We start from the raw sequence: 23,247 nt of genomic DNA on the forward strand, positions 1-23,247 counted from the left end.
CATGCCTGGGGAGCCTAGGCAGGAGCTGAGGGCAGCATCCCCCACCTGGAAGCAGGCAAGGAGCATGATGAAAACACCACTTCTGTGTGGGTGGCCCACCACAGCCACAGCTGCTGTAAAAGTGACTTGACACAACAATAGTAGCCAAAGCCACTGTGCAGTGGCCCATCAGACACTTGACTGCATTGACACAAGGAGTGTCACCAGCAGAGACTAGATAAAGAAGAGGATATCTGTCTCCTGAAACCCCTCTCCAGAGTAATAGAAGAAGCAACTGCTCTACCAGACGACCAGACGTCAAAGAAGACATACGAAATACGAAAACCCAAGAAAATATGACACCACCAAAAGAGTATAATAATTCTCAAATACCAGATCCTGTAGAGCAACAAATCCTTGAAAAGACTGAAAAGGAATTCCAAGAGACAATCTTAAGGAAACTCACTGAGATATGAGAAGACTCAGTTACACAACATAATGACATGAGAGAAAAAAACAACCAGGATATGAAGGAGGAAATTTACAAAGAGATTAATACCTTAAAAAAGGAAGTAGCAGAACTCACAGGCCTGAAAGATTAATGCAACAAAATAAAAAACACAACTAAGAGCTTAAGCAGCAGACTAGAACAAGCAGAAGAAAGAATTTCTGATCTTGAAGATAGTCTTTTGGAAATAACCCAGCAGACAATAAAAAAAAAAAAAAAGGAAAACATAATTTTTAAAAATGAAGAAAATCTAAGAGAGCTAGCAGAAACCTTAAGCACACAAATATTGGAGCTATGGGTGTTCCAGAAGGGGAGGAGAAAGGAAAAGGCATGGAAACTTATTCAATGAAATAATAACAGAAAACTTCCTAGTTATAGGGCGAGACATGGACCTTCAGATCCAGGAGGCTCAAAGATCCCCAAACAGACTCAACCCAAAAAATCCTTTCCAAGACACATTATAATCAAACTAGCAAAGTTCAAAGACAAAGAGAGAACCTTAAAAGAAGCAAGAGAAAAGTGTCAAATCACCTATAAGGGAGCCCCTGTCAAACTAACAGCAAATTTCTCAACTGAAACTCCACAGGCCAGAAGAAAATGGGATGATATATTCAAAATGCTAAAAAAAAAAAAAAAAAAACTGCCAGTCAAAAACACTGTATGCAAGGCTATCCTTCAGAAATGAGGGGAAAATAGTGTATTTTACAGACAGACAAAAACTGCAGGAGTTCACCACCACACAACCAGCCCTACAAGAAATCCTGAAGGGAGTCCTGCATGAGGAAACCGAAAAACAGTACTCTTCTTACCAGCTACAGTTCTGTTGAAACTTTGTTTTTTCATAATTCAGTCTTGGTAGATGGTGTGTTTCTAGGAATTTATTCATTTCATCTAGATGATCTAAATTGTTGACCAACAACTCTTCATAGTATTCTCTCATAAAACCCCTTTGATTTCTGTAAATCTGCTTGTAATGACCCCTCTTTCGTTTCTGATTTTAGTTATTTGAGTCCTCTCTCCTTTTTACTTAGTCCATCTAGGTAAAGGTTTGTCAATTTTGTGGATCTCGTCAAAGTACCAACTTTTGGTTTCATTGATTTTCTCTATTTTTTTCTATTTTTTTATCTATGCTCTAATTTTTATTATTTGCTCCCTTTGCTAGATCTGAACTTAGTTTGCTCTTCATTTTCTAGTTCTAAGGTGCAATGGTGATTGTCGATCTGAGATCTTTCTTTTTAATTAATGGATGCATTTACATTAAATAAATATCCCTTTTAGCAAAAACAAATTTTTTTTCAGCCATTTTTTTGAAGGTATATCTGGAGTTTAAACATAACTAGTTATTTTTACTGCAGTTTTTCATTCTGCTTTTTCACTTAACATTACATCTTGAAAATTTGTCTTAAATACTCTTCAAAGTTATGAATTTAACAACTGCATTATGTTACATTTTATGGAGGTTCATAATTTATTCAGACATTCTCATACTGATGGACATTCAGTTTATTCCCAATTTTTTACCTTTATATATCTGGCCCCCACATTTAAAAAAATACTTTTTCCTTTCATTATTTGCTTACAGTTTCAAGAAGTTGGATAATTGGTTGAAAGTGTGTTTACATTTTAAAGACTTCTATTTATGAATCCAATCTATTCTTCAAAAAATTTTTATCGATTTATACTTATACTAGAAGACTTTGTCATTGTTTCTCTTATAGCACCAGTATTACATAGTATCAAATTTTTTTAGTTTGAGAAATGAAAAATGTCATCTTTTTGTTTTAGTTTCCATTTCTATGAACATTTTAGAATGTGTTTATTAGCCACTTGTGTTTCTTTTGGATATGGGACTTGTCTGCTCACATCCTTCACCAAATTTCTGTTAAGATTTTTCTAATTCATTTTTAAGAGTTCTTTATGCAGTAAGGATGTTGATCTTTGTGTCTTGAATTCATTCCTTATCAATTGACTTTAAATTAAATTCAATTTGTGATGTTTTCCTTCTTTGTATGTTGAGAAAACAATTTTCTATCTAAACAATAAATTTTCTTTTTTTTTTAAAAGTCTTACTCAGACAGATCTAAAGTTATCCTCTCTCCACAGTTTTTTCCTCTGGGCTGTATTTTATCTGACTTTATTTAATGCAGCACTGCAGATAAACTGACCCATATCTTCAGAACTGAGAAGAAACTAGAGTCAACAGAATAAAACGTGGACTTAGAGAATATGAACGTAGACAGTCTGTTCTAAGTGGGTGCTGCCCCGAGTTTTATGAGCATTCTAAATCCATAAATAATAGGAGATATTTTTAGTGTGATGGAATTAGTCTACTGGGGTTTGAATCTCAACTCTACAGTCTGTAAGCTATTTACCTTTGGGCAAGTTCCTTAATCTTTCTAAGCCTCAGTTCCATCTTCTGTAAAATGGGAATATAATTGTACCTATATCATAGAGTTATTTGTGGGCTAGCAATTCTCAAACATTTTTTCTATCCCAGGACCTCTTTATACTCTTAAAAATTATTGAGGACTCTTAATTGTTTTTATTTATGTGCATTATATCTATTGATATTTACCACAAAAAAAAATTCAAACTGAGAGTTTTTAAAATATTTATACAGATGAAATATTAGATATTTGGGGCAGGGCATACAGTCTCTGTTGAAACTACTCAACTGCTCCATTGTAGCATGAACGCAGCCATAGGCAATACACATAAGCACGACTATGTTCCCGTAACATTTTATTTACAAAAACAGGCAGCAGACGAGAGTTGATCCAGGCCATAGTTTGTAACACCTGGTGCCTCAGTCTATTTAAAAAATAAAGATACTTTAGGTCATGTATCAGCAACAGAAATTTATTGCTCACTGTCATGGAGGTTGAAAAGTCCAAGATGAAGGCACTGGCAGGTTTGGTGTCTGGTCAGGGCTGCTCTCTGCTTCCAAGATGATGCCTCCTGCGGAGAAAAACACCGTGTCTTCATATGGCAGAAGGCACAGAGGCAGAAAGGGGACCTAGCTAGTTCCCCCCAGCCCTTGTGTAAGAGCACTAACCTATTCATGAAGGCAGAGACCTCATGACCTAATCATTTCCCAAATGCCACACCTCTTAATACTGTTGTATTGGGGCTTAAGTTTCTACATGAATTTTGGAGGCGACACAAAATTCAAATCATAGCGCCTGGTATAGACCAAATGAGATAATGAATAAAAAGAACTTACCACAAAACCCGGAATACAGTAATTGTAGTAATTGCTTAATTAATAATAGCTGTTATTACAAGTTTTCTTAGCTCCCCACCACAGGCACACAAACACACACACACATACACATTTGTACACACAGACATACACACACATACACAACAAGATTGAGAAATCTTAATAATACAACATTGCCTATGGTTTCCTGCCTTAACCCAACTGATTGCTAAAATGATAGAATCAAGTTAGTTAAAGAAATAAATAATAAGGAGGTACTAATAGAAGTTAAGCAAAAAGGTGTTAAATTTAATATTTTAGGAATGTGCAAATTCACTTCACAGAAAGCTATGGTTTGTTGAACAAGCATGGGTCCAGCTCTCTGGAACTCTGAATCTTAGTTCCACATCTGTTAACTAACTTGTATCCTTAGATTTCTCTAGGCCTCAGTTCCCACATGTCACAGAAGGAAAACATTGGATTACATAGCATATCAACTTCCTTTTGCTACAATAATGTGTGCAAATAATCCACCAAATTTCAGTGGTACATAACAATAAGCATTTATTTAACTCATGAATTTGTGTGTCAGATAGGGGTCAGCTGACCAAGACTTGACTCAGCTAGGTGGTTTTGCTCCATGTGTCTCTCATTCTCTTTCTGGGACCAGCAAAAGAGTCTGAGTATTTTCTTCTCATCAAAATGATAGAGGTGCAAGAAGGCAAAACAGAAATAGGCAAAGCCTCTGTCTTAGTCTGTTCCTACTGCCATAACAAAATACCTTAGACTGGGTAACATGGAAACAGCATGAATTTATTACTCACAGTTCTGGAGGCTGGGAAGTCCAAGATCAAGGTGCCAGCATGTTTGGTGTCCAGTGAGGGCCAGGTCTCTGCTTTCAAGATGGCTCCTCACCATTCTTCCTCTGGAGGAGATGAACACTGTGTCCTTATGTGGCAGAAGGGACAGAAGGAGCTAGCTAGTTCCCTCAAGCCCTTTTATAAAATTACTAATCCCACTACTGACTTAATTACCTCCTTAAAGGCCCCACTTCTTAATACAATCACATTGACAGTTGAATTTCAGCATATGAATTGGGGGAGACACATTCAGACCAGAGCAGCCTCGTAGGTCCCCAAGCTTAGAATTGGCATACCATCACCTCAGCCTCATTCTATTGGCCAAAGCAAATCATATGGCCAAAGCACAGTCAAAGAGTGGTGAAATAGACTTCCACCCTTTCAGAGAGTAGAACTTCACAGAGACATGGTAAAAAGAGTGTGGTTGCAGGGAAGAACCAGTGCTGCTAATGCAATATACTACAAATTATATTTAAGATCACTTCCATCTCTAATAAAAATTATAGCATATTTTAAATTAAAAGGATTCCCTACATGGTTTTCTAAGAACTAAAACCCTTGTTGATTTATATGATTTTTTCAAATTAACTTGAGCCAATAAAAGGAAAGAAAGAGGGACAGGAAGGGGCAATGAGAAAATTATGGGAATGAGATGGAAGAGTGGCCTGGGGTGGGGAGTGGGAGATGTGAAGAAAGAGAGAGAAAGAAGAGGAGAGAAGGGAGGAAAGAAAGGAGATGTGAGAGAGAAGGAAAGAAAGAGCAAGGGGATGAGGAAAGGACATTAGAGGAGAAAGGAAAAGAAGGGAGGGAAGGAATTAGTGACTAACCTTGTTCTTGGAGAACCCCATTGAAATGTAACCTGAACCAGCAAAGTTATCAGACGCCCATCAGACAAAAATTTAGCTCATTCTTAGGAACTAGGTTTAAAAAAAGATATCTATTATTATTCCACCAAAAATAAGCTGGATGGAAACTATGGTTTAATATACACTTTATTTTTAATCTTTCTATAAAACTGATTTAGTATAAACCATGTCCAGTTATCTGAAATCTTGTAAATCTTTAATTTTAGAACAAATCAAATTTCTTAGAAGATCACCCATGTCTAAAAATTGAAAGTGAGATTTTAAATAGTACTTTTTTTTTTTTCCTATTATTGAACTTATTTTCTATCACAGTTTCGGATCATATTCATAGCTTCACCTCATCTTTTCACAACATTTACTGATTGAAGTTAGTGCTTTCAGACTATTAATCTGATTTGATACTAGGTTTGACGATACCCTTAAAGAGTTATAGCATTATGTTCTGTTATTTTCACCCTTGAATATGTTTTCCTTATTTTTATATGACTTCTTTAATTGTTTTTTACAATATAATTTTAGACCTGAAAACAAAGAAATTTTGAACAGATTGCCTGATTTAGCAAGAAAAAAGTCTTTAAATGTCTTTATTTTTATTAAAGTGCTTTTATGACGAAGGTTAAGAGATGTTTATAACTGAAGAGTTGTAAAGCTACTTAACCTCCAGAAAACAGCCAAGAATCTGAAACCAGAATGATTAATATTTTCCATCTGTTGAGCCTCTAAACTCTGAAACTGGTTTAAACCAATTTGTGTTTGGAGCAAGTAAAGTGTGGGAGGTGAGAGCAAAAACCAAGACAAGCATCTGGGTTCCAGCTCCAACTCTGCTACTTATTACCTGGACAAGTGACCAACTTCCCTCTGCTCCTCTTGCCTTATCCATAACAGGAGAAGATTAGCTCTAACCTTTCTCCCATTTACCAAGTCTTACAAAACATTCTTTGTCAATTTCATTGGGTTTTTTTCTTCCTGTTGCCACATAACCCATTAAAAGTACTGAGATTTTTTTTCATCCTCTGTTACCATCAGACACCAACCGTCAGTGGTGCAGATCCCAGAGAATCCATTAAATGAACATTGTAAAGGAATCCTTTTCACCAGAGAAAGATAAAGACAGAAGTCCTGAATGAGATTGATGTGGCAGGCACTGAGCTAGATGTGTTTTAGACAAAATGCTTTTTAATTTTTACTGCAGTCCTTTGAGGAAAATTTAACTGCCTTTCTTGACAGGAAAAAAAAAAACAAAAAAAAATCAGGCCCAGAGATTTACTAAGTTGCCCAAAGTCACTAATACATTCATTTATTTATTTATCCATCTATTTAACAAATATTTATTGAGTGCCTGCTCTTTTTCAGATATTGCTCTAGTGGAGGGACAAACAATTAAAGGGCATTCAAATGAAAAACAAACTATGCAAAGGGTAATCATAAGAACCATGAAGAAAACTAAGCAGGGTAGGAAGGTAGGCGTGAACAGACACCTGCCTGATAGGAAGGAGAGATTCAGGCAAAGACGTGGAGAGAAGAAACATCAAGCATAACAACTCAAAGGCAGAAACACAGATGGTAGTGAAACTAGGATTTAAAATCAAGTCTGTGACATGCAAGTTTGTGTCTTTCTATCATGCCTAAAAAACTAAGGTGAATTTAATTTATTTCTGTGGAACAGGCTGTGAGGATAAAATCTCAAAATATTCTCAGCAAAAAACAAATTTGTACTCCATCATTATGAAAGACTACTATCTCAAAATAATAAAAGAGGAGACTTAAACAGCTTCTGGTTTGAAATAAAGAAAGTTTTCCAAAATGGGTTGTTAGAGAAAGCTTGTAAAAATACCTTCTCTTGAAAGGAATTTCAAAGTATAGATTCACATAAGGTATGGGTAAGTAAAATTGTGCTCCAGCCCTTGCAGCTTTGAGACTCATAATTTAATGGCAACATCTAACTTTTCCTTATTATTATTATTGAAAAAAATAACTGAAAAAATTGAAACCTTATTATTGAAAAGAATGGAAAGAGAGGGGTGAGGTATTACTTATCCCTTTGACCAAAATAGGGTTATTAGAGGGCATGAATACTCTTACTTGCTTTTTAACCTCTACTTTCATAATCAGAGAATCATGTAAGTCCAGGATGAGAAAGAACTTTTTCCCACAATACATCCTGTTGGAATCCATCCATCATTCATCAATCCTACCACCACCCCTCCACAAAGGGCCACTCAGATTGACATTGTTCCATGATTTTAGAATCAATCTGCTGAAGTCTAATGCACCAATGGCAGACACTGATCACCTCCTTCCCTGTAAGTCAACCTCCCTTAAAACACACAGTGGTCCCCATCCCATGTCCATCCCTCCAGGGCCCAGCCATGAAACTTTTTATGCTGGTCCTTCTGCAACCCTTTGCCTAGCTCCCCTTGCTCTATGTCGTTATCTGTCCTTCTGACTCATAGTCACATCCTCTTTCCCGGGCCATCCCCTCATTCCCCTCTGCTCAGGAGCAACTTCCTCTCCCAGAAATTTGTGTCTCATCTATTTACCCTGATAAAGGAGGCTAGCAGATTTTTAGACAGTAACTAGAATATCATGTGATCCTTAAAGAACAGCCTGGGTTAGGGAAAAAAGGGAACACAAGATGGATATGTTCAGACCTCTTCTAATATATTAGATTCTACATCCTTAAGGCACAGATACAGAACAATTATCCGTAGCCTGAAAGCAGCTTTAAGCCCCTTTAAAGGAAGCAAGATTTACACAAAACACAGAATGGTTTGCTGGGACTTGTTGGTGCTGCTGATACATTTATTTTTCTGCTGAAGAGCCATTCCTTTCCTATGTAATTTAAATTCAACTAGAAACTAATTACAAGCCATTAGAGTCAATCATCTGACCAACCATCCATCCCTCACTTTTGAGTATTCCTACAGTTTTAGTCCGTTTTGTGTTGCTATAACAGAATACCTGAGACTGGGTAATTTATAAGGAAAAGAGGTTTATTTGGCTTACAAATAAACAGCTGCATCTGGCACGGGCGTCAGGCTGCTTCTACTTGTGGCGGAAAGTGGCAGGCAGCCGGCGGGTACAAGCAGATCACACGGCGAGATGAAGCAAGAGAGAGAGAGAAGGTGCCAGGGTCTTTTTAAGCAACGAGCTCTCACGGGAACTAATAGAGCAAGAACTCACTCATTAATCCCCCCTCCTCCAGGGAGAGCATTAATCCATTCATGAGGGATCCGCCCCCATGACTCAATCAGTTTCCAACACTGCCACATTGGAGATCAAATTTCCACATGAGTTTCGGAGGGGACAACACATCCAAACTCCATCATTCTGCCCCTGGCCCCCCAAAACTCATGTTCCTCTCACATACAAAATACAATCATTCTATCCCAGCAGTCCCAAAAGTTTTAGCTTGTCCCAGCACTAACTTCAAAAGTCCACAGTCCAAAGTCTCCTCTGAAACCAAAAGCAAAAGTCCTTCCAGCTGTGAACCTTGATTCCATGTTCCACAGCCTCTGCACACTGGTGTGGGGGCTGGGTCCCCAAGTCCTTGGGCAGCTCTGCTCCTATGGCTTTCCTGGTCTCAGGCCACACTTCACCTCTCCCAGGCTGGTGTTCCACTCTGGTAGCTCCACAGGTCTGGGATCTACATGGTGGTCCCACTCGCACGGCTCCACTAGGCATGGCACTGTTGGGGTTGCTCTGCTGCAACTCTGACCCCACATTTCTGCTCGGCATTGCTCTAGCAAAGGCTGTCTGTGGTGACTCCACCCCTGGCAGATCTCTTCCTGGGCCCCCAGACTTTTCCATATATACTTTGAAATCTGGGTGGAAGCTCCCACGCCTTCCCAGCTCTGGCATTCTGTGAGCCTGCAGACCTAACACCACGTTGATGCCACTAAGACTTCCGGCTTGTATTTTCCAAAGCCACGGGTCCAGCCACACCTGGGGCCAATTTAGCCACGGCCGGAGCACCCAAAGCAGCTGGGGTGCTGGTGCTCGAAGACGCTTCTATAGTTGGCCCTGGGCAGTGAGCCCATGGAGGGTGCCTTGGGCCTGTTCCCCAAGACCATTCTGTCTCCCTAGGCCTTTGGGCCTGAAATGGAAGGGTTAGCCCCAGAGGCTTCTGCAATGCCTTCAGGGCCTTTTTCCCTTTGCTTGATAATCCCTTTCCTTTGTCCTAATCTTCTTAGCTAATGGTCACTGGACTGCACCATTGCATGCTCTCTGCTTTCCTACCACATGGCTGTGCTGCAAATTTTCCAAATCTTTATGCTCTGCTCCCATTTTAAATTCTGGCTTTACCTCATGATTTTGCTGCCATAACTCAGAGTAGGCTCTTAAAAGCAACCATGCTGCTTCCTTAATGCTTTGCGGCTTAGAAATTTCTTTGGCCAAATGCTCTGGTTCACAACTCTTAAGTTCCACCTTCCACAAAGTCCAAGGGCATGGACAGAATGCAGCCAGGTTCCTTGCTACGGTGTAGCAAAGGTGATCTTTTGTCCAGTTCCCAATAAGTTCCTCATTCCTATCTGAGACCTCATTATCTGCATGGCCTTTACTATCCACATTTCTATCAGCATTCTGTTTGCCACTACACAAGTCTTTAAGGCATTCCAAACTTTCCCTCCTCTTTTTCTCTTCTTCTAAGTCCTACAAACTCCTCCAACCTTTGCCCATTACCCAGTACCAAAGCTGTACCCACATTTTCAGGTGTCTGTTTAGCAACACCCCAGTCCTCAGTACCAATTTTCTGTTTTAGTCTGTTTTGTGTTGCTATAACAGAATACCTGAGACTGGGTAATTTATAAGGAAAAGGTTTATTTGGCTTACGATTCTGGGACAGCTGCATCTGGCATGGGCCTCAGGCTGTTTCTACTAGTGGTGGAAAGTGTCAGGCAGCCGGCGGGTATAAGCAGATCACATGGCGAGAGGAAGCAAGAGAGAGAAGGTGCCAGGGTCTTTTTAAGCAAGGAGCTCTCCCGCGGGAACTAACAGAGGGAGAACTCACTCATTAATCCCCCCACCCCCAGAAAGAGCATTAATCCATTCATGAAGGATCCGCCCCCATGACTCAATCAGTTTCCAACACTGCCACATTGGAGATCAAATTTCCACATGAGTTTTGGAAGGGACAACACATCCAAACTCCGTCACCTACCAAGTGGTCTCCCAGTGTTAGCTTCAACAAACTCAGTGATCAGGGTTCAGCACTGTCCTAGAGAGTCAATTTCACTAAGGATTACTCTGTAAGAAAATCTTCTCTACAGTGCATTCAAATCCAGCTTTTGGTCCTTGGTTTCTTTTCTTTTTTTTTTTTTATTTTTATTTTTTTGTGACTGGTAAGGGGATTGCAACCCTTGGCTTGGTGTCGCCTGCACCGCGCTCAGCCAGTGAGCCCCCCAGCCATTTCTATATAGGATCCGAACCCGCGGTGGGAGCATCGCTGCACTCCCAGTGCCGCACTCTCCCGAGTGCACCACGGGGTCGACCCAACAGCATTAATCTTGAACTTTCAGAAGGAAGCAAATAAGACATGGTGGGAGGGTAGTTAAGAGAAACTCCCTACAGATTTAAGTTTTGTCCTTTCACTTTTCTGGGCAAACCAAGACCTAGATAAGTTCAAGGCACTTAGTTTTACTCTCCTTGTCTCAACTAGAATCTTCTGTCCACCCCTGGTGTCACAACAGACAAGTCACATGATATTCATGAAAAGCTTTCAATAATTTTCTGTCACATTTTTCCCTAATTTCATCCTCATGAAGACCCTGCAGGGCAGATAGAGCAGCTCCTATTATCCTTCTCCAACAGAGAACATGTCTGGGACCTACCAAAGATTGTTCAACAAGCTTGTGAGAAAGCTGGAAGAAAGGTGCAGGTCTCTTGCCTTCCACTCCAATTTCCTTTCTGCTAGATCAGGATGCCTTTAATGTCTACTTGTCCTCACTAGGAGAAGTCCAAAGTGTCTACAAGAGAATTGGCTCAGTGGTTGGAAGCCCACCCTCCGAAAGTCAGTTTCCTATAACCTGACCCCCATAATCTGCCTCTTTCTTCCTTCCTACCTTTCTTTCTTTCTTCTTTATTCCTTTAGAATCCAGTATAAAGAATTTAATTTAATCATAATCCACATTTTTTTGGCACACTATCATTATCTCTCAAGGAAGGGCCCCTCATTTGTTATATTTTTATTTATTTTTATTTTCATTTTCCATCTACAGTCCCATTTCCCTTTCTCCCTCCACAAATATTCTCTTTCCAATCCACCTTTCATACCTTTACTAAGAGATATGTGTGTTTTAAGAACATATGGCTTGTTTTGTGTTTGCATTTTAACTTAGATAAAAGAGATTGTTATAGACAAGAGTTATCCTGTTTCTTATTTTTATTCAATATTATGTTTTTGGTATCTATCCGCACTGCTAAATGTAAATCTAAGTTATTATTATTGACTGATGCTGGGAATCCAATCAACTCATCACATTTTATTTACCCATTGCCTTGGCAATCAATGGTCATTTAGTTTGCTTTCAATTCTTTGCTACCACAAATAGTACTTGGCTGGACATTCTCATAAACATCTCCTTGAGGACTTCTCTGGGATATATTCCAAGGGAAAAAAGTGCTGGTCATAGAATATAGGCATGCTTAATTTCACCAATTATGTCAGGCTGCACTGAGAATAGCCACACCAATTTATACTGCCCTCAGCAGTGCGTGAGGATCCCAGTTTCCCTGTATTCTCACCAGCACTTGATATTATCTGACTTTCTAATGTTTGCCAAATGATGGGTGTAAAGTAGTATTGTTATTTTAATTTGTACTTTCTTCAGTACTAGTGAGATTTAGCATCTCTTTAAACATTTATTAGCCATCAGGATTTCTCTTTCTGCCAATTTCTAGCCATATTCTTTGCCTGTTTTTTTCCCTATTGAATTTCCTCTCTTTTTCTTGGTGATATGTAGGAGATCCTTTTATATTCTGGACATCAATCTCTTTTAGGTTTAGATCTTGCTATTCACACATATACTTCTTATTTCCACAAAAGTTGAGACAAAAACTTTGCTGGGAATGTAAGATGAAATGGGGCCAAGTCTTGCCAGGGACCTCTCCCTCTCCAACACATTCCAGTGTCTATTAACTTAGTGTCAAAAGGTCAAATTATATCCAAAGAAGCTACCTGCGAAAGCGGTTTCCTTATATTCTGTCCTTTGTCTCATTTCAGTCTTACTGAAACCCTGAAGGAAAATCCTGAAGGCCTCTGATCTGATTATGTATTGAATTTTTTCCCCTTTGTGTGAGGAAGACTGTGCCTGTGGTTCTTAGTAAGGGACTGGGAGCATTCATGTGTCTTTTTCCAGAGGACAGACCATGTACTTGTTAGCAAGGAAAGTAAACATGTGTTCTCACCACTTTCTATTCACCCCTTTGGTGAAGAAGGAATTCCCCACCCTATAGATAATACAAGATGGCCAAACACATGACAACAGTTTCTCAGTCACTTATACTCACAGGCCAGAGGAGTGAGTATATCGCATGCCATGCAGGGCCACCCAGAGACTGCACTCAGGAGCAGAGTGAACGAGCAGGGGCTGTGGGAGGCAGGCTTAGTAGTGACGAGAGGATAACGCAACCCTTGGTTCCTGTGGGAGGGTGTGATTTGCTTATTTGAATAATTTCATGGACTGGCAGAAAGATGTACCCCATTAGGTTGAGGACCAGGTGGGGTGCAGCTGGTTTGGCTGATAGAGGAACTAACCAGATGGAGAGCCTTTTGCATCAGGTGGGCAACATTTCTAGCAAGAGCAGGGGAACTTACAGCTGGGCCCTTGGAGTCCTGAGAAGCTCAAAGACACTAAAGCAGCACTTAAAATTTTAGGTCTTACAGTATTTAATGCTTACATTCCACAATGAGAAGTCCCTTTTTCTACTACTCATACTTGCTTGATTTTAAATATAAGAAAAGAAAAAAAAATGTACCCTTTACGGTCTGAAATGAGATTAGAGCATTATGTACTACAGGCCACCATGTTTCCCCTGAGGAAAAAATGAGAGTGGTCAAAATACTCACTGTCCTTTTGGAATGATCACCTGCTTATGCTGACAGAAAGCTGCTTATCAGCCACAAGTACTGCTGCTTTGTAATCCACCCTACAAACTCCAAGAAACTAAGCCAGTACTGGGGCCCTGTACCATTCAGATATTTAGGGACTCATCTTTAGACAGGGCAGAAGAAACATAGATAATAGAGGAGCAGAGCTTAACAATAAATTTTATAGATAATCAAGAGAGAACACAATTCTTTTGGTTAGTATTGGTGACCTTTGTTTGTTTTGTTTGGAAGAATTAGAGTAGAACTGAGGCCAAAGAAGGAATTATCCTGTGTTAGGCAGAATAATGGCCTATGAGCACGTTACCTTACATGGCAAAGGGATTTTGCAGATGTGATTAAATTGAGAAACTTGAGAGATTATAGTGAATTATCCAGATGAGCCCCGTCTACTCACATGAGTCCTTAAAAACAGAGGACCTTTCCAGAGGGAGCTGTGATGATGGGAGAATGGTCAGAGAGAGATGTAATGTTGCTGGCTTTGAAGACAGAGGAAGGAGTCATGAGCCAATGAATGTGGGCAGCCTCTAGAATCTGGAAAAGGATAAGAAGCAGATTCTCCCCTAGAGTCTCCAGGAGGAACACAGCCCTGCCAACACCTTGATTTTAGCCCAGGGAGACTCATGTGGGACTTCTGAACTACAAAACTGTAAAATAGTAAATTTGTGCTGCTTTAGTCCACTGTTTGTAGTAATTAGTTACAGGAGCAGTGGAAAACTGAGACACATCTCTAATCTTGGCATGTCTGAAAATAAATAGGCATCTAACCATCCCCAAAATAAAACATGGAATAGACAATCACAGCTTCCTTCTGACTAAAATCTTTCCATTTCCTTAGGACTTCCCCTTTTATAGCACCACCCTCCTGTCATATGTCCTCTCCCACTACTTTCTCACACCTTACTCATTAATTCATAGGGGTGCCATCTCTGTGTTCTTTCCTATGGTCCCAAGTTCCAGGACACACCAAGACCCTCCCATTCTTCCCATATCCCTCTCTTCTCACTATTCCATTGGTTTGTGGTGAGGTTATTTTGCAGTCCCATCTTTTATATCTCTGCTTTTGTATTGTCCCCTTTGACTCCACAACAATTTTAATCATTTCTCTGTCTCTTTAGAATAGGCTAGGCAAAGTGTATCTTGTTAAGTCATTGGGAGGAGTTTTCCGATCTAGGAGCAGACACTTGGAATTTCTAAATTATTAAGCTTTTTACCAGCCCTGTCAAAGCCCTTTCTTCTTCCCCTAGTCTTGCAAATGTTTACATATTAATGAACAAAGATTAAACATTCAGGTAAACATTCATATAAACGATGAAAACAATGTACTTGGCAGAATAAAGTTAAGTCTGTTATTTCAGAAGTCAAAATACTAAATAAAAACATTTCACATGAAATGGATCATTTATTACCTCTGGTATGACATGGTAGGAGGGAGGGAAGATGTCAGCTAGACTGCAGCAACTCATAAATACAGCTAATTCTATCAAAACAAGAGCTTTGAGCCAGAGGTAACTATGAAAACATAAGCCATGGAATTAGTAAAAATCTTGGGGAGCACATGGAGTTTTCCATAGGAGTCAAGGTGACCCCAGCTTCTCAGGTAACATTTGCATATGTATACACAATAAGTTACTTTGTCCTACGTAACACAACATGCTCTGAATATCTGTTTGCAGGGATATCTATATCATTGTTTTGTGTTTGTGTGTCTATAAGTAGTACATGCTTACCAGATGTGTTACTTCTCAGTTCTGTCCTGTGTAATTGGATCTTTTCTTGCCTAGCTTATTTAGAAGGGCACCAATACACTAAGATAAGCTTAATGTGATCTTAACTATATTTGTAGATGACTAGTATGGGTTATACTAGGTCAGCAGTTTTCAAACAGAAGAGAAGAGGATAACAGTGGACAAAGCCTAGGAGGTCCCACCCCAACTTTAATCTAAGCAGCTTCTCTTAACTGTTTTCTATTTGATTTCAGCATGATATTTTATTTTGAAAAAAAAAGAAAACAGATACCACCTTTCTTTTTAAAAAATGTTTTAAAATAACTGGACTAGGTGATCAATAAAGGTTCTCATCTGTGGTTTTATAGATATAAAACATTTTGTTGATAATGATAGTATTTTTCAGAACTTATAATTTCACATTGAGACAATCTTTGCTTTTGGAGAAATTATTCTGATTTCCCTTGTTTTCATCACCACTCAGAATGTTCAATTTATTACAAACAAACTAAGTTCTCCATTTGTTTTGTTTTTCACTTACACATAATAATTGTACACATTTTTTAAAAATTTTTATTGAATCATAATTGATTATACATATTTTGGGGGTTCAACATTGACATACGTTGTTGATCAAATCAATATTACTAGCATATATATTGTTACAAATTGTATTTATTCTTTATGCCCCTTAACCAGTCTCTCCCCATCCCCCCTCCCTCCCCCTGCCCTTCTAATTACCCTAGATTTCTTCTCTCCTTCTGAAAGAGTAATGGTTACTCTATTGATTTGTTGCCTAGATGATCTGTCCAATGCTGAGAGGTGTGTTCAGATCCCCCAATATTATCATAGAGCAGATGCTGCTTCTGTCACTCTGGGATGAGCTTTGTGGAGAGAGACATCCTCTTCTTTTTTTTTGTCTCTGTTGGTGACTCTCCTTGTGTCAATGCACTCCAGTGGCTGGCAAACCATCTGCATGGTGGTTGTGGCATCTAGCCACTTTCGCGGCAGCCATGGTTATTGTGGTGGCTGTGGCAGGCCACCCACATGGAGATGATGTTTTTGGCATGCTCCTTACCTAGTTGGTGGTGGCAATAGCAGTGTGTCTGGTTGTGGGAGGGGGTCCAGTCCACAGCTCCAAGCCTCAGGACCCCAGGTGGGCCCCTTGGTGCTGGCAGTGTGCCTGGTTGTGGGCAGAGGGTCTGGTCTCCGGCTCCATGCCTCAGGGCCCTGGTCAGGCCCCATGGTGCTGGCAGTGTGCCTTGTTGTCCCCCCTTTCTGGCTTGGTAGCCCAGGGGACTCCCAGTCCTTCTAGGTATTATAGGTGTTCTTTGGTGAAATGAGACCTTTACTAGTTAATATCAAACTTTGTCTCTGGTCTGTGGGTACTCTGTTTTTTCTTTCAGTTCTGTGTTGGATTATTTGCTGTTCCCACCACTTAAACTCTGCACTGGAACTAATTTGTTGTCCTTTGCTTACTTCTAAAGTGGAGGAATTTCCTGTGAGGACCAGTACTTGAGCTGTGTGGTTGAGATAAATTGCTGCTTTGCTGTTGATTCCCTGGAGAAGGCTTTTTGTGCAGCTCAGGTTTTAACTGTTGGCTTTATAGGACTTTTGGGTTTAGTGAAATCCAATGTGCCTGGGTTGTGTAGAAACTCTGTTCTGGGCCTGAGTCTTTCATCAACTGCACCCCGTGCAGTTCTGTATTCCTGACCAGTCTCCTCTGAGTTGTCCTACTCTGATTTGGGGGCAGATCAGCTGTCCTTGCTGTGTCCCAGCATTCTCTCAGTGGGCCCAGTCTCCCCCACTGCCCATGCTGCAAACACTTCTCATAGGACGGGCTGTACTCCAGTCCCTTGCAGTGACTCACCAGCCTCTGAGTGGCTCCTTTTTTTCAGTTGTTCTGGCTCCTCACTCCTATGTGGGTCCACAGGAACCCTGTTAGTGGTCTTGCTGTCCTGGGGGCCACCAAGGCCCTCTTCTCCCCTGCTGCCTCCATGCAACTTCATCTGAAGGGCACAGCTGTGGCTTTTGCCAACTCCTGCTCTGTGTGCTCAGCAGCTGCAGCCTGGAAGAGGCTGGGGCTTGAAATGGTCAGAGAGGGTTTTTCTTTCTCTCATCATGGCTTCTCTGGCCTTCATGCACTCCGTAGGTCTCTCCTCCTCTTCCTCTGAGCTCTAGTGGCCCCAGCTTGCCTGTTGTTGCTTTTTAATAGTTGTAAATTAGTTGATTTGTGGGAGAGGGTGATGCTGGGGACCTTCTATGCTGCCATCTTGACCAGTAGTCCTCTACAGTGGGATACTTTAACACATGTATACATCGTGTAAAAGTCAAATAAGGGTATTTAGCATATTCATCACCTCATACATTGACCATTTCTTTGTGGTGAGAACCTTCAAAATTCTCTCTCTAGCCATTTTGAAATATACAACACAATTTTGTTAACCATAGTCACTCTGCTATGCAACAGAACACTGGGACTTATTCCTGCTATCTATCTGTAACTTTGTACTCATTGACTGATTCTTCCTGCTCCCACTCTCCAGCCTCTGATAACCACTATTCTATTCTGTACGTCCACGAGATCAACTTCCTTAGATTTATATCTAAGTGAGATTATGCTGTATTTGCCTTTCTGTGCCTGTCTGTCTTATTTCATTTATCATAATGTCCTCCAGCTTCATCCATGTTGCTGCAAATGACAGGATTTCATTCTTTTTAATGGCTGAATAGTATTCAATTGTGAATATATATCACATTTTCTTTTACCCATTTATTCACTGATAGATACTTTCCATATTTTGACTATTGTGAATAGTGCTGCAATACACATGTGAGTGCAGATATCTCTTCAACATACTAATTTCATTTCCTTTGGATATATACCAGTTGCTGGATCATATTGTAGTTCTATTTTTAATTTTTTTAGTAACCTCTATACAGTTTTCAGACTGACAGTTTCTTAACAAGAACTTCCTAAGAAATGCTAAACATAAATTTGCTGACTATATTTAGCAACAGTGTTGAATTATGAAATATTTTCATCCATTTATTAACACACATAATGAAGTACTAGATGCAAAAATCTTTTTTTCTCTCAGACCTCAATTGCCACTTATGATAAGATACATGCAAAAAATAATAATATAACTTTGCAACGTCAGTTCCCTCCTGATCCCACACACACACACCACTACCACCACAACAACCTATCAGTGTTAGTCTCTCTGGGTCTTCTGTCCTCCAAGCTTCCTCTCTCTTTTCAAGAGTTCTCGAGTCTGAGACAAGGACTTGGTAAACTTGAGAGTAGCTCCACTTTGCCTACAAGTTCCAGATCTCCATTTCTATGCCCTTTTTTTTCATTTCTATAGTGTCTCCTTCTAAGTTCCATTTCCCAGGGAAACTAATGCCTTAAATGTTGTCTCTTCTCCTCCCGTACCAAACTTTTTCTTAGAAAAAGATGGATAAACTCTCTAAAATTTATATTAACAATGAAACAAATGTGTCATTCCTCCCATGGATGGGTCCCCTTTCAACAGGGGCTTCTGACAAATCAGTATTATCTGTATGGGCTGTCTCTGGAGGTAGGGAGTTCCCTGCCACTGAGTATCATTGCAGCTGGCAGTGGCTAATCCTTAACATGAAAATAAGAGGAGTTAAAGCAAAGGATAGTGAGTTATATTAGATATGGCGTGAAGTTTCTGCCAAACCTGTAATTCAATGGCTCTGTGAGAAAGCAGAACACAGGGTATGTTCTGAGGAAGGAGGGAGATAAAGGATACAGCTGAGATGAGCTTTAATGAAATCTTAAGAAAAAAGATTAACAGAAAAAATTGCAAATTCTGGGAAGAACTGGGCCTACCAATATTCTTAATTGAGGGCATTGGGCAGAAGGGAGAGAAACCTAAACTTCAGCCACTTGATAAGAGTGACCACTGAATTGATCTTTTCTCCATCTCGCAGTTTTACCTAGAGCTAAATCAAGATTTCAGACACCTCTGACCCAGCTTGGGATTCTTTATTTCTTATTTTTTAAAATTGTTGAGAGAAGCAAAGGATGGTAGAAGTAAAAATGCTATGTACATGTTTTCAGTGACTTGGGAAAGTACAAGATTATGTAAAACTTGACCCTACTTAAGTCATTTAATTAATTAATTAATTAATTAGCTACTTATTTTGTCCCTACTCTGTGCCAAGATTTGTGGTACATTTAAATAGCTGGCTATGGTCTCTTTCATTTCTGAACTTACAGGCTAGCAGACAAGATAGATTTTTAAGCAAGGGTTTATAATAAAGTGAACAAGTGCTATGTTAGAGAAGTTTAAGACGCTTAAGCATTATACCTTCCTTAATGAAGAAAAATAGAAAGTTTTCTGGAGAAAGGGATATTTAAGCTGATGAGTAGAAATTGAGGGGAGAGTGTTCCAAATAGAGAAAACAGCATATAAAAAGGCACATATGGGCAAGGACATGTGGCCCTTTCAAGAAGCAAAAACAAATTCATCATGGTAGAAGTCAAAGTAGTCAGAGATGAAACAAGAGAGGCAAGTAGGGGCCCGACATGTTATGAAATTCAGAGCTTGTGCTAATAGCAATGGAAAGCTATTCAAGGGTTTTTAACGAAGAACATTATGTAATAATTTAGGTTTCGGAAGTTTTACTTCTAGACATGACTAAAAGATGAAAGAGTAGCAAACAAGGAGGAAAGAAGGCAAGAAACAGAGATACAGCAGATTAGGAAAAGAGTGGATGATCTTCTAGGAAGTAGAGATGAGGTGAGGGAGAGGAAGAAACCCAGGGTTAAGGATGGGTTTCTGGCTTGGATAACTGTGCACATAATGAGGCTGATCTTCAAGATGGGGAATCCTAGAGGCTGTGCATGCTTGCAGGGGCAGGAAGATGGTAAATTCAACTTTGGACATATCAAAATTGAAATGCATTTTAAAGCAACAAGAGGACTTGTGAGTGCTAGAAAGTTGATCTAGATATCAAGAAAAAGGTCTTTGTTAGTCTCTGAGGACATCTCTCACATTAAATGCAAAATGCAAGATTGAGAGAAGTATCCAAAGATAAAATTGTCCGTTCAGTTTCTCCAGTATCTTGGCAAGGGGAAGCTATACTCTTGATGTCGTTGGGTGGACTGCATGAACTGCTCCTTGTGATTTCACTCTTGTACTAATGCCACATCCAGCACACCGCTGGGTGGGAGGACACATGAAAAGGGCAAAGCTCAGTTGGGTTCTAAAGTCAGTGGGAGGACTAGGGCAGAGCACTTGTGACTACTGGGAAGTAGCCTGAGTCTACCCACTCATTTCACAATACAGAATACGCCCCCTTCCGTAAAGTAAAAGCTTGTGCACCTGGACACCAAAGCTTCCTGCTTTTAGCAGCAACACCAACACTTAGTATTAAATCTTTCTAAATCCCTAGTAAAATGGAAAAAACAGTACCTGCTTCACAGATTCTGTGAGAACTAAGAGCTAATGCATCATTAGCACTAAGCATAGTCCTTGACACATAGTAATCATTTGATAAATATTGGGTGGTGGTGGAGTAGCAATGGTGGTCATACAGATGACTCACAAGCATAATATGATTCTGAAACCCCTAAATTATCAAATCCTTATGTATTTTTCAAAAAAAATTAATAACAAGCATACTGCCTGTTCATCATTGCAGCTGATAACCATTCAATAGCTAATCATTCTATATGTTTTTATGGCATCTAGTGGCTAAATGTAGATCTTTATTTCAATCTGCTTTGTTGGTATTTTTCATTTTTGTTCTATGAAAACTTTTAAAGGATTTAACTAATGTTGACCATTTCAGCTCACTAATGAAGCTTAGATAAATTATTAGTTTACTTTAGAATTTATAAGTTAGCTCATCCTGAAACAAATTTTCAGAATTAGAGAAAATATTCCCATTTTAAAACTTTGACAGATTATACTGAAAGCTAATATGGAGATAAAAGATAAATAGACAGAAAATTATGTCATATACACAAAACTTCCAGCCTCGGTGTCTTTTCACTTCAGTATCACCAATTTCTTAACACAGATCTGTAAATATTTTTTGAAGGACAGGAGGACAAGAAGAACTAGAGTTAGATCTGAGACTTTTAAGATCAAGTGTTTTTCTTTTTTTTATTTTTTTTTTAATTTTATTATGTCAATATACATTGTGGCTGATTATTGCTCCCCATCACCAAAACCTCCCTCCCTTCTCCCTCCCCCACTCCCTCCAAAAAAGTCCTTTCTGTTTGTTTGTCATATCAACTTCAAGTAATTGTGGTTGTTATATCTTCTCCCCCCCCCCCCGGTTTGTGTGTGTGTGTGTGTGTGTGTGTGTGTGTGTGTGTGTGTGTGTGTGTGTGTGTGTGTGTGAATTATATATTAATTTTTAGCTCCCACCAATAAGTGAGAACATGTGGTATTTCTCTTTCTGTGCCTGACTTGTTTCACTTAATATAATTCTCTCAAGGTCCATCCATGTTGCTGCAAATGGCAGTATTTCATTCGTTTTTATAGCTGAGTAGTATTCCATTGTGTAGATGTACCACATTTTCCGTATCCACTCATCTGATGATGGACATTTGGGCTGGTTCCAACGCTTGGCTATTATAAAGAGTGCTGCGATGAACATTGGGGAACAGGTATACCTTCGACTTCATGATTTCCATTCCTCTGGGTATATTCCCAACGGTGGGATACCTGGGTCGTATGGTAGATCTATCTGCAATTGTTTGAGGAACCTCCATACCATTTTCCATAGAGGCTGCACCATTTTGCAGTCCCACCAACAATGTATGAGAGTTCCTTTTTCTCTGCAACCTCGCCAGCATTTATCGTTCATAGTCTTTTGGATTTTAGCCATCCTAACTGGGGTTAGATGGTATCTCAGTGTGGTTTTGATTTGCATTTCCCGGATGCTGAGTGATGTTGAGCATTTTTTCATATGTCTGTTGCCATTTGTATGTCTTCCTTACAGAAATTCCTACTTAGCTCTTTTGCCCATTTTTTAATTGGGTTGCTTTTTTTTTTTTCTTGTAAAGTTGTTTGAGTTCCTTATATATTCTGGATATTAATCCTTTCTCAGATGTATATTTTGCAAATATTTTCTCCCACTCTGTTGGTTGTCTTTTAACTGTGTTAATTGTTTCTTTTGCTGTGCAGAAGCTTTTTAGTTTGATATAATCCCATTTGTTTATTTTTCCTTTGGTTGCCTGTGCTTTTGGGGTCATATTCATGAAGGCTGTGTCCAGTCCTATTTCCTGAAGTGTTTCTCCTATGTTTTCTTTCAGAAGTTTTATTGTTTCAGGGTGTATATCTAAATCCTTAATCCATTTTGAGTTGATTTTAGTATATGGTGAGAGGTATGGATTTAGTTTCATTCTCCTGCATATGGATATCCAGTTATCCCAGCACCATTTGCTGAAGAGCCAGTCCCTTCCCCAGTGAATAGGCTTGATGCCTTTGTCAAAGATCAGCTGGCAGTAAGTGTGTGGGTTGATTTCTGGATACTCTATTCTATTCCATTGGTCAGTGTGTCTGTTTTTATGTCAGTACCATACCGTTTTGGTTATTATAGCTTTGTACTATAGCTTTAAAGTCAGGTAGTGTTATGCCTCCAGCTTTATTTTTTTTGCTCAGCATTGCTTTGGCAATGCGTGGTCTTTTATTGTTCCATATAAATGTCTGGATAGTTTTTTCCATTTCTGAGAAAAATGTCTTTGGAATTTTGATGGGGATTGCATTGAATTTGTATATCATTTTGGGTAGTATGGACATTTTCACTATGCTGATTCTTCCAATCCAAGAGCATGGGATATCTTTCCATCTTCTTGTATCCTCTCTAATTTCTCTCAGCAGTGGTTTGTAGTTCTCATTATAGAGAGTTTTCACCTCCTTGGTTAACTCAATTCCTAAGTATTTTATTTTTTTGGTGGCTATTGTAAATGGGCAGGCTTTCTTGATTTCTCGTTCTGCATGTTCACTA

This window comes from Cynocephalus volans, chromosome 8 (genome assembly GCF_027409185.1).
Source record: "Cynocephalus volans isolate mCynVol1 chromosome 8, mCynVol1.pri, whole genome shotgun sequence".
In the NCBI taxonomy this organism is placed as follows: Eukaryota; Metazoa; Chordata; class Mammalia; order Dermoptera; family Cynocephalidae; genus Cynocephalus; species Cynocephalus volans.